We start from the raw sequence: 11,906 nt of genomic DNA, 5'->3' as shown, positions 1-11,906 counted from the left end.
TGACCTTCATTATGTATGTTTTGATTATACTGTGTTGTAAATAAAATACAAATAATTAAAAAACTTTTTTCAATCTCCTCACATTCTCTCTTACCTGCCTCAAAGTCACAGTCACACTGATGGGCCATTAGGGGCCCTTTGTCTCTCAGGTGAGACTCACTTAATATTCATGGCCATTGCCACTCCCTCGCATATAGACCCTCGATCACAAAACATGTCTTGAAAATTTTAATCAATATATTGTTTTCTGTGAATGAGTAAGCAGAATGATTTTCACATAATTTTGAAGTAAATATTCTAGCCTACAAGACTGATTACTCAAAAGTCTTGGTCAGGACTATTTAGTGTGGGTTTTAAGGCCTTATTTCAGCTACATTTTTTTCCCAAAACTTACTAACCACGCATAATATTTTTTTCTAAAAAGGTGTTGCTATGCGGTTGCTAGGGTATCCGAGGTGGTTGCTAAGGTGTTGCTATGCGGTTGCTAGGGTACTTGTGTGGTTGCTAGGGTGGTTGCTATGCGGTTGCTAAGTTACCCGGGGTTGTTGCTAAGGTGTTGCTATGCGGTTGCTAGGGTATCCGAGGTGGTTGCTAGGGTGGTTGCTATGCGGTTGCTAAGTTACCCGGGGTTGTTGCTAAGGTGTTGCTATGCGGTTGCTAGGGTACTTGTGTGGTTGCTATGCGGTTGCTAGTTGTCACAGATCGTTACTATGGAGTTTTATAGAGTTCTTAGTTTGAATTAACACTTTGCTAATCACTATTAGCATGTAGCTATTCACTGCTAGCATGTATAGCATGTTTGGAAGTCCTAATTGTTAGCATGAGTCAAAGAACCAACTCCCAAGTCTATACGACATTCTGATGCAAAGATATAGGACTTGATAAATGGTTGCCAGGGTACTCTGTTTGGTTGTTAGGAAATGGCTTGGCAGCTGCCAATGATGATACTCCAAAGGCTGTTTGCCAGTATGAATAATATAAACCAACCCCCATGTCTCTATGACATTCAGATTTGAAGATTGGCCTGTTTGGGTTGCTAGGGTACTCGACATTGGTTGCTAGGGAGTGGCTAGGAAGTGTCTATGGTGATTCATGATTGGCTGTTTGCTGCCCCAAGTCAAACGAGCCCACCCCCATGTCTCTATGATATTCAGATTTAAAGATATGGCTGTTTGGGTTTGGGTTGCTAGGGTGCTTGATAATGGTTGCTAGGGCGAGGCTAGGAAGTGTCTATGGTGATTCATGATTGGCTATTTACTGCCCCGATTCAAATGAGCCCACCCCCATGTCTCTATGACACTGTGATCCAAAGATATCCATCTGGGCTTTTAACATGGCAGTCTATGGGATCAGTTGCTAGGGTGCTATAAATGGTTGCTAGGGCGTGGTTTGATAGCTTCATAATTATCCTGAGAGTCTGATTGGTTGGCTGAGTAAAATGAGCCCTCCCCCATGTCTCTATGATATTGTGATGCAGAGTTATGTTCAATGCAAAATTCCTATGTAAATTACCATAGTAGGAAAAACGTGTGCTGTTTCATGGGCCGTCCCTCACCATAGTATGTCAATGGGGCAATTTTGGGGCGCTCTTGTGCCCCAGGGGTACAATTTATACCCCATTGCGGGGTATGTTCTTGCACAGATTGATAGCCTCTCTAATTATGGTGATTCATATGTTTCTTCGAAATTCTCGCTCTGAGCTACGACTCGTCAAAGTTGGCCTCAAAGTTAAGTCTATGGGATTTTTCGGCCGATTTTTCGTCAACTGTACGATTATCGTACGCCCGATCGCTTATAAAAGATATAGCACACCATTCCTCAATAAGCCGCACGATTTGACGCCTCTTTCATGGGTCTGTGACAGACGGTGCAGGAGGAGTAGCGAACCGAAGTTTTGTCCAGAAGAAGAAGAAGAAGAAGAAGAAGAAGAATAACTAGAATGTACATTTCCTGAAGAAAATGTGAGTGCTGCTTGCAGTGGCAAAACTCGGCACTGGGCAGATACTACCGTGTTCTGCGCGATTGTAGAGAGCCAACTCCCATGTCTGTATGATGTTGTGGAGCTGAGATATGGCTTCTCTATGTTGATATACGGTTGCTAGGGTTCTCTATATGGTTGCTAGGGTGTAGCTGCACAGTCGCCATGGTGATACTTACAGACTGGTTTTTCAGCCCGAACAAAAGAGCTTATTGCTTATTCATGAGTTTGTTCAGTTGCTAAGGTACTCTAAATGGTAGCTATGGTGTGGCCATACAGTTTAGATAGATAGATGAGTTTGATGGGATGGTATTTAAAGACTATTTGACAGTCTGAATCCACTGAGCCCAACGCCATGTTTCTACAATGTTTTGGTGCTGGAAAATTGTTTGTTAATGTCCTTTTATGGTTGCTAGGGTGCTGTAAGTGGTTGCTAGGGCATAGCTATGAAGTTGTCATGTCAGTACTTATTGGCTGCTTGATAGGCCGAGTCAAAAGAGCCCTCCCACAAGTCTCTGTGACCTCCTGATCCAAAGATATAATCTCACTAATTTTGTGCCAATGTTAAGTCTATGGGACTTTTTCGCCAACATTTTTTCATCCATCAGACGAACATCGTACACTCAATTACTTATAAAAGATATAGCACACCTCTATAACTGGGAGGTTACTAAGCGTATTGCTAAGCGGTTGGTAGTTGTCACACATCATTACTATGTAGATTTATAGTTATTCGTATGTTCTTAGCCTGATTTAACACTTAGCTAATCACTATTAGCATGTAGCTATTCACTGCTAGTATGTGTAGCATGCATGAGGGAAGTCCTGTTTGCGATCACGAGTCAAAAGAGCAAAACCTGCATGTTTATATGACACTTTTATCCAAAGATATCCTTTTTGATCTGTTTTCAATGGAGGTCTATGGGGTGGTTGCTAGGGTGCTGTAAGTGGTTGCTAGGGTGTGGCTATGAAGGTCATAGGTCATTACTTATTGGTTACTTAAAAGAGGAGTCAAATGAGTGTGTGTGAGTTACAGAGAGAGAGAGAGAAGGGCCAGAAGAAGGCCAGGTCTCAGGGAAGCAGATACCAGTTCAGTTACGGAGGAGAAGTCCTCGAGCACAGCACCAGCTACACTTACCTGGGCATCGAGATCTCTGCATCAGGGGGCTTCGGTCTGGCTGTGAAGGCCTTGAATGAGATGCCCGGAGGGCATTTTATGCCATCAAATCATGGTTTGGCCAATTAAAACTACCAATTAAAAGATGGATCAAATTATATCACGCAATCATTAAACAAATTCTACTGTATGGGAGTGAAATTTGGGGACCAATAATAAATTTTAAAAATTGGGATAAAACTTCAATAGAAAAACTACAACTAGAATTTATCAAAAACATTTTAGGGGTCCATAGAGGTCCGTCCAATGATGCCTGCAGAGCTGAATTAGGCTTATACCCACTGAACATTGAGATCCAGAAGAGATGTGTTCAGTTCTGGCATCACCTCCATCGATCTGATCCTGATTCAGTCCGATATAAAGCCCTCCTCGCCAATGAAACCTCAGCAGAACCTCATCCTCTAAACACGCTCGCTCTTCAGCTCGTCCATAAACCCAGCTCCTCACCGACTACAGCTACAACCCCAAAGCCATTATTAAAGAAATTGATAAAAATCTTAAAGACACTCATGATGAATCTCTAAAAATACACTTTGACCTTCATAATAAACTCCAGTGCTACTCAACCCTAAACAGAACCACTAGATTTGCCAATTATTTATTGATTAGACCATTCAAAGAAAGACAAATCCTCTCCAAATACAGATGAAGTCACCATGATTTAGAAATAGAGAGAGGAAGACATAGACAAACATGGACAGAGCGAGAGCAGAGGATCTGTAGACACTGTGATCTACAGCAGATAGAGAACGAGAAACACTTTCTGCTGATGTGTCCTAAATATCACAATGTGAGGGAAACATTTCTCCCCAGATTTGAAGCATTGATTCCATCATTTACTGAACTTAGAGATACTGAGAAAATGCCCTTCTTACTCGGAGAAGATGATAACAGCTGCACTCACTGCTAAATATGTATTAACCATTCACAATGTTAGATGATAAACATGATTAACTGACTTACTTTATCTTTTCATTTATTTAGATGGATTTTATTTATTATTATCTATGTTGTTGTTATATATATATATATATATATATATGTTAATGCTTTGGCAACATTGTGCTACACAGTCATGCTAATAAAGCTGAATTTAATTTAATTTAATTGAGAGAAGGGGCTCTAAGGGCCTGCGTGTGTGTGTGTGTGTGTGTGTGTGTGTGTGTGAGAAAGTGACAGTTGAGATTCAAATTCACGAACATTCCACCATTGTAAGTCAATGGGATTTTTTGCCCGCTTTTTCGTCCGCTGTGTGAACATCGTAGGTCCGATCGCTTAAAAAAGATATAGCCCACATCTCCTCAATGAGCCGGTCGATTTGACACATCTTTCATGGGTCTGTGACAAACGGTGCAGGAGGAGTAGCGAATCGAAATTTTTGTCCAGAAGAAGAATAAGAAGAAGAATAATAAGTATGCAAGATAACAATAGTGATGCCTTGCCTTTGGCAAGCACCACTAATAAGAAGTTTAAGTACAATATCAGTAAGTTGGCTTTCTCAAGCCAACTTAACTAGAATATACATTTCCTGAAGAAAATGTGAGTGGTGCTTGCAGTGGCAAAACTTGGCACTGGACAGATACTACAGTGTTCTGCGCGATTGTAGAGAGCCAACTCCCATGTCTGTATGATGTTGTGGAGCTGAGATATGTCTTCTTTATGTTGCTATACGGTTGCTAGGGTTCTCTATGTGGTTTTCATAGGGTGTAGCTGCACAGATGCCATGGTGATACTTACAGACTGGTTTCTCAACCAAAACATAAGAGGCCACCCCTATGCCTATACGACATTCTGGTGCTGAGAAATTGCTTATTCATGTGTTTGTATGGTTGCTAGGGTACTCTAAATTGTTGCTAGGGTGTGGCTATACAGTTTATGAGATTACATTTAAAGACTATTTGACAGTCTGAATCCACTGAGCCCAACACCATGTTTCTAAAATGTTTTGGTGCAGAAAAATTGTTTGTTAATGTCCTTTTACGGTTGCTAGGGTGCTGTAAGTGGTTGCTAGGGCATAGCTATGAAGTTGTCATGTCAGTACTTATTGGCTGCTTGATAGGCCGAGTCAAATGAGCCCTCCCCCAAGTCTCTGTGAACTACTGATCCAAAGATATAATCTCACTAATTTTGTGCCAATGTTAAGTCTATGGGACTATTTCGCCCAAATTTTTTCGTCCACCAGATGAACATCGTACACTCAGTTACTTATAAAAGATATAGCACACCTCTCCTCAATATGCTGCATGATTTGACATCACATTCATGGGTCTATGACAAAAGGTGCAGGAGGAGTAGCGTGCCGAAGTTTTGTCTTTGTATGTTCTTAGCCTAATTTAACACTTAGCTATTAGCATGTAGCTATTCACTGCTAGTATGTGTAGCATGCATGAGGAAAGTCCTGTTTGCGATCACGAGTCAAAAGAGCAAAAGCTGCATGTTTCTATGACACTTCTATCCAAAGATATCCCTTTTGATCTGTTTTCAATGGAGGTCTATGGGGTGGTTGCTAGGGTGCTGTAAGTGGTTGCTAGGGTGTGGCTATGAAGATCATAGATCATTACTTATTGGTTACTTAAAAGATGAGTCAAATGAGTGTGTGTGAGTTACAGAGAGAGAGAGAGAAGGGGTTCCTAAGGGCCTGCGTGTGTGTGTGTGTGAGAGAGAAAGTGACAGTTGAGAATCAAATTCACGAACATTCCGCCAATGTAAGTCAATGGGATTTTTTTGCCCGCTTTTTTGTCCGCTGTGTGAACATCGTAGGTCTGATCGCTTAGAAAAGATATAGCCCACATCTCCTCAATGAGCCGGTCGATTTGACGCCTCTTTCATGGGTCTGTGACAAACGGTGCAGGAGCAGTAGCGAACCGAAGTTTTGTCCAGAAGAAGAATAAGAAGAAGCAGAATAATAATAAGTATGCAAGATAACAGTGATGCCTTGCCTTTGGCAAGCACCACTAATAATAAGTTTAAATAGGATTTCAGTAAGTTGGCTTTCTCAAGCCAACTTAATAATAAGTTTAAATAGCATTTCAGTAAGTTGGCTTTCTCAAGCCAACTTAATAAGTATGCAAGATAACAATAGTGATGCCTTGCCTTTGGCAAGCACCACTAATAAGTTTAAATAGGATTTCAGTAAGTTGGCTTTCTCAAGCCAACTTAATAATACTAATAATAATAAAATAGGGTACAAATTTACACAAACATGCAATATTCTAATGAGGGTGGAAATAATGAAGATGAAAGTCGTTTTTATCTATATACCTAAACCTAGCGTGCCCCAATTAGTATATATACCAAGTTTCAGCTCTCTAGGACCTACCAATCAGGAGATATAGGGGGGTACCAATGATCGTTTTTATCCCTGCACCCTATAATATAATCTATATAGACTGCACCCTATAATATAATCCAAATACACTGCACCCTATAATATAATCTAAATAGACTGCACCCAATAATATAATCTAAATAGACTGCACCCTATAATTGTCACAGATCTACAACCCAAACTGGACCTCCGCAGCGCCTACAACCTCATACGCATTCGCAAAGGGGACGAGTGGAAGACCGCCTTCGTGACGCCTACCGGCCACTACGAATATCGGGTTATGCCGTATGGGTTAGTCAATGCTCCTTCCGTATTTCAAGGATTCATGCATGAGGTGCTCCGGGAGTTCCTTCACCGCTTCGTAATCGTTTACATTGATGACATCCTCATCTACTCCCGGAGCCTGGCCGAACATCGCCAACACGTTGCGGAGGTCCTCCAACGTCTACGACAGTACCAGCTATACCTCAAGGCAGAAAAATGTACCTTCCATCAACCCACAGTTCATTTCCTCGGATACATTATCGACAGTCGTGGCGTCCGCATGGACAAGGGTAGGGTGGAAGCAATTACCTCCTGGCCCCTTCCTACTAGCATCAAAGAACTCCAGCGATTCCTAGGTTTTTCCAATTTCTACCGTCGTTTCATTGCCAACTACAGTACCGTCACCAGCCCGCTCACAGACCTACTCAAGGGGAAATCCAAAAATCTCACCTGGAACCCCAATGCCCTCGAAGCCTTTCAAAAACTGAAACACGCTCCACTCCTGGTGCACCCCAATCCCAGATTGCCCTTCGTCGTGGAGGTTGATGCGTCCACCACAGGAGTGGGAGCCGTCCTATCTCAGCAGCAGGGGAAACCTCCCAAACTCCATCCATGCGCCTATTTCTCCCGGAAACTCAGCCTGGCGGAAAGAAACTATGATATCGGCAACCGTGAGCTTCTAGCCATTAAACTCGCCCTGGAAGAATGGCGGCACTGATTGGAGGGGGCAATTCACCCGTTTCAAGTCCTGACCGATCACAAAAATCTACAGTACATCCGCGATGCGAAACGACTAAATCCAAGACAAGCCAGATGGGCCTTATTCTTCACTCGATTCCAATTCAAGATCTCCTATCGGCCGGGTTCCAGAAATGTCAAGGCGGATGCCCTATCCCGCATTCACAACTCTGATGACAGTAATGACGAACCCGAAAATATTGTACCCACCGAAATCATCTCCAGCCCCATTCAATGGACATCTCCACCAGTCGCCTCAGCCACTCCCCCTGCCAATCCGCCGGGCTGTCCTCATGTTCATCAATACGTTCCAAAAACTCAACGCTTTCCGTTAATCCAAACCACTCATACCTCCCTTGGTACTGGCCACCCAGGGGCCAACGCAACTCACTCGCTGCTACGAGAATACTTCTGGTGGCCCAATATGGCCAGGGATGTGAGAAGGTTTGTGCAAGGCTGCCCCGACTGTGCCATCTCCAAAAGTCCCCGACATCTTCCCACTGGAAAACTTCATCCACTACCCATACCTCAACACCCTTGGTCACACCTAGGAGTAGACTTCATCACAGACTTGCCTGTTTCGGATGGAAACACTTGTGTCCTCGTCATCATTGACCGGTTCTCCAAATTCTGCCGCCTCATACCTCTCATCGGCCTTCCCACAGCATTTCAAACTGCAGAACTCTTATTTAACCACATTCCATTACTATGGCATCCCGGAGGACATCGTCTCAGACAGAGGACCCCAATTCATTTCTCGAGTCTGGAAGGCATTCTTCTCCCTCCTAGGTGTGACCGTAAGTCTCTCTTCAGGATACCACCCACAGTCGAACGGGCAGGCCGAACGCAAAATCCAGGAAGTGGGGCGTTTCCTGAGAACCTTCTGCCATGGCTGCCAGGACTCTTGGAACCAGTTCCTAGGCTGGGCCGAGTACGCCCAGAATTCATTGCGCCAAAGCTCTACTGGACTCACTCCCTTCCAGTGCGTACTCGGTTTCCAGCCTCCCCTGTTTCCCTGGTCAGGAGAACCATCAGACATCCCCGCTACCGACTACTGGTTCCAAGAGAGCGAGAGAGTCTGGGACGCAGCACACCATCAGCTCCAACAGGCAGTGCGCAGACAACGAATGACAGCAGACGTCCGAAGATCGACTACTCCCGAATACCAACCAGGGCAAAAGGTCTGGCTGTCCACCAGAGACATCAAGCTGTGCCTGCCTTGCAGGAAACTCAGTCCCAGATTCGTTGGCCCCTTCACCATCCTGGAACGCATAAACCCGGTCACATACAAACTAAAATTACCTCCACAATACAAGATCCATCCCACCTTCCACGTGTCACTGCTTAAACCTTTCTCTCCTCCTGTCTCCCCAGGGCCTGTGCCGTGGTGGTAAACTAGAGTACCTGGTGGACTGGGAGGGCTACGGCCCTGAAGAACGCTCATGGGTACCCAGAGACGACATCCTGGACCCAACACTACTCGAAGAGTTCCATTTGACACACCCTGATCGCCCAGCACCCCGAGGCCGGGGCAGTCCACCACGACGCCGAGGGCGGCCCTCAGGAGCAGGCCGTGGAGAGGGGGGTACTGTCACGGATCAGTCAGGCCCTACACCCCACCAATCACAGCGATCCACATCACCAGAATACTAATCACGCTCACCTGCACCCTATCACATCTGTCATCAACACTACTATATAAACCATCACATCAAGCACACCAGTGTCCGATCTCGTACATTCTACGTGGACTCTATACCTCGGAAATACATCCTCTAAGATATCCTTTGAATATGAATACTTACCAGTTGTCACTTACCTCCCGTCTCTGCATCCTAGTGTTCTCCTCTCCTTCCAGATCTTCCGTCATTGGAAAGTGTGTGCTTTTGTGGATCCCCTCGTCTCATCACCCAACAGCTCTGTGGAAGAGAAAGTCGTTACTATCATCCTCATCCGCTCAGTGGCTTTCCAAGTTTACCATACTCACTTCAGATCACCTGCTCATTTCTCTGTTTGCCTCATCCTGTTTTAATAAACATCTTTCTGGTTACCACTTACCTCAGCGTCCGGCCCTAACTGTTACAATAATATAATTGTCACGAATCTGGTCTGTACTTCCATTCACTCACCACCAGAGGTCACTCACTCACCATCATCCATCACACAGCTGTCACACATTACAATTGCACTGATTGCACACACAGCTCTCACTAATCATACACTCTATTTCAACCCTGGACTTTCCTTCCGCCACTGCCGAGTATTGTATGCATTATCGCTGCCCTACAGAGCCCCGTTAGTTTTCCTAGTCTTGCCTTGCCTTTGTTGGATTGTGTTTTCTCCTGCCTGGACTATCGCTGACGTTTTGGACTACCTCTCCTGTCTCGCCCCTTTGGATACTGTTCGCCGATCATCGACCCACGCTTGTCTTAGTTTACTCTTTGTCTCGCCCATGTTATACCTGTCTGCCATTGTTCGACCCTGCCTGTTATGACCACGTCTCTCTTCAATAAAAGTCTGCATATGGATCCGCACGTCTCTCATCTTGTCAGCCCCGTAACAGAATACTTGGCCACGAAAGGATCCAGCGGCTTTTCAAGTGGACGTTTGCCAGGTATGGACGCAGCGATCTTGTTGCTAGCCCTCAAGCAGGGTACACGATCACTCGAGGGTTACATTACGGAATATTTGGCTTTGGCTAATGGCTCCGAATTACCGGACTACATGTTAATAGACTTTTTCTGTGAGGGTATTAACCAGCCACTCAAGTCACGACTAACCCTTGAAGCTCCCCGTTCGTCTCTAAGTGACTTTATAGATTACGCTTTAGTGACTGTTGGTTCAGCGTTTACTGTGGGTGTCGCGGAGGAATGTGACACCGCATTCAATTGTATGATCACAGCCGCGCTAGAGCATGCTCACAAAATGGCAGCCGCAACAACACCCCATCATGTCACTGCTACCATTCATGAGCCAAGTCAAGTTGCCCTTGATCTTCAGGAATCAAGCCAAGCTACAGTTGATCGTCATGAGCTAAGTCAAGCTACAGTTGATCGTCATGAGCTAAGTCAAGGCACCACTGATCGTCATGAACCCCGTCAAGTCACCGTTGATCTTCACGAATCAAGCCAAGACACAGCTGATCTTCATGAATCAAGCCAAGTCAAAGCTGATTTTCACGAGTTAAGCCAAGTCACAGCTTCTCTTCGTGAGTCAAGACAAGTCAAAGCTGATCTTCACAAGCTAAGTCAAGTCACCGTTGATCGTCACAAATCAAGCCAAGTCAAAGCTGATCTTCAAGAACCAAGTCAAGTCACAGTTGATGTCAGAGAGTCAAGCCAAGTCACAGTTGGTCGTCATCAACCGAGTCACGTCTCAGCTGATCTCCTAAAGTCACAGCACATCACGGCTGTTCGTCCAGAGTCACAGCACGTCACGGCTCTTCGTCCAGAGTCACTTCACGTCACGGCTGTTCGTCCAGAGTCACTTCACGTCTCAGCTGTTCATCCAGAGTCACAGCAGCACGTCACAGCTGTTCGTCCAGAGTCACAGCAGCACGTCACAGCTGTTCGTCCAGAATCACTTCACGTCTCAGCTGCTCGTCCAGAGTCACAGCAGCACGTCACAGCTGTTCGTCCTGAGTCACAGCAGCACGTCACAGCTGTTCGTCCTGAGTCACAGCAGCACGTCACAGCTGTTCGTCCTGAGTCACAGCAGCACGTCACAGCTGTTCGTCCTGAGTCACAGCATCACGTCACAGCTGTTCGTCCAGAGTCACAGCAGCACGTCACAGCTGTTCGTCCAGAGTCACAGCAGCACGTCACAGCTGTTCGTCCAGAATCACTTCACGTCTCAGCTGCTCGTCCAGAGTCACAGCAGCACGTCACAGCTGCTCGTCCAGAGTCACAGCAGCACGTCACAGCTGTTCGTCCAGAGTCACAGCAGCACGTCACAGCTGTTCGTCCTGAGTCACAGCAGCACGTCACAGCTGTTCGTCCAGAGTCACAGCATCACGTCTCCGCTGACCTTCCAGAGTCGGGTCACGTCCGGGCTGACACACCCAGATCATCAAGGTCAGTCTTTCATTATTCAGAATCAGAATCAGAATTAGCTTTATTCGCCAGGTGTGCGCAAACACACGAGGAATTTGTTGTGGTTTTAAGGTGCTCCTGGTACATACATACATACATACATAAATACATAAATACACATGTGACATGAGAACAGAAAAAAACATTTAAATAGTAAGACTTAACAATGGATAATAATCCTAATAATAATAAGTATGAATCTGGAACAGTAGATTTATGTACAGATTTGTGCATTATTTACTCTATATACAGCTGTATAGATAAACATATGTATGTGTATTTACATAATACTTGAGAGGAGGCAATAATTAAAGATGGAGAATGAATTAC

The sequence above is a fragment of the Onychostoma macrolepis genome, chromosome 21, assembly GCF_012432095.1.
Source record: "Onychostoma macrolepis isolate SWU-2019 chromosome 21, ASM1243209v1, whole genome shotgun sequence".
NCBI lineage: Eukaryota > Metazoa > Chordata > Actinopteri > Cypriniformes > Cyprinidae > Onychostoma > Onychostoma macrolepis.
Note: the sequence above shows the minus strand (reverse complement) of the source record.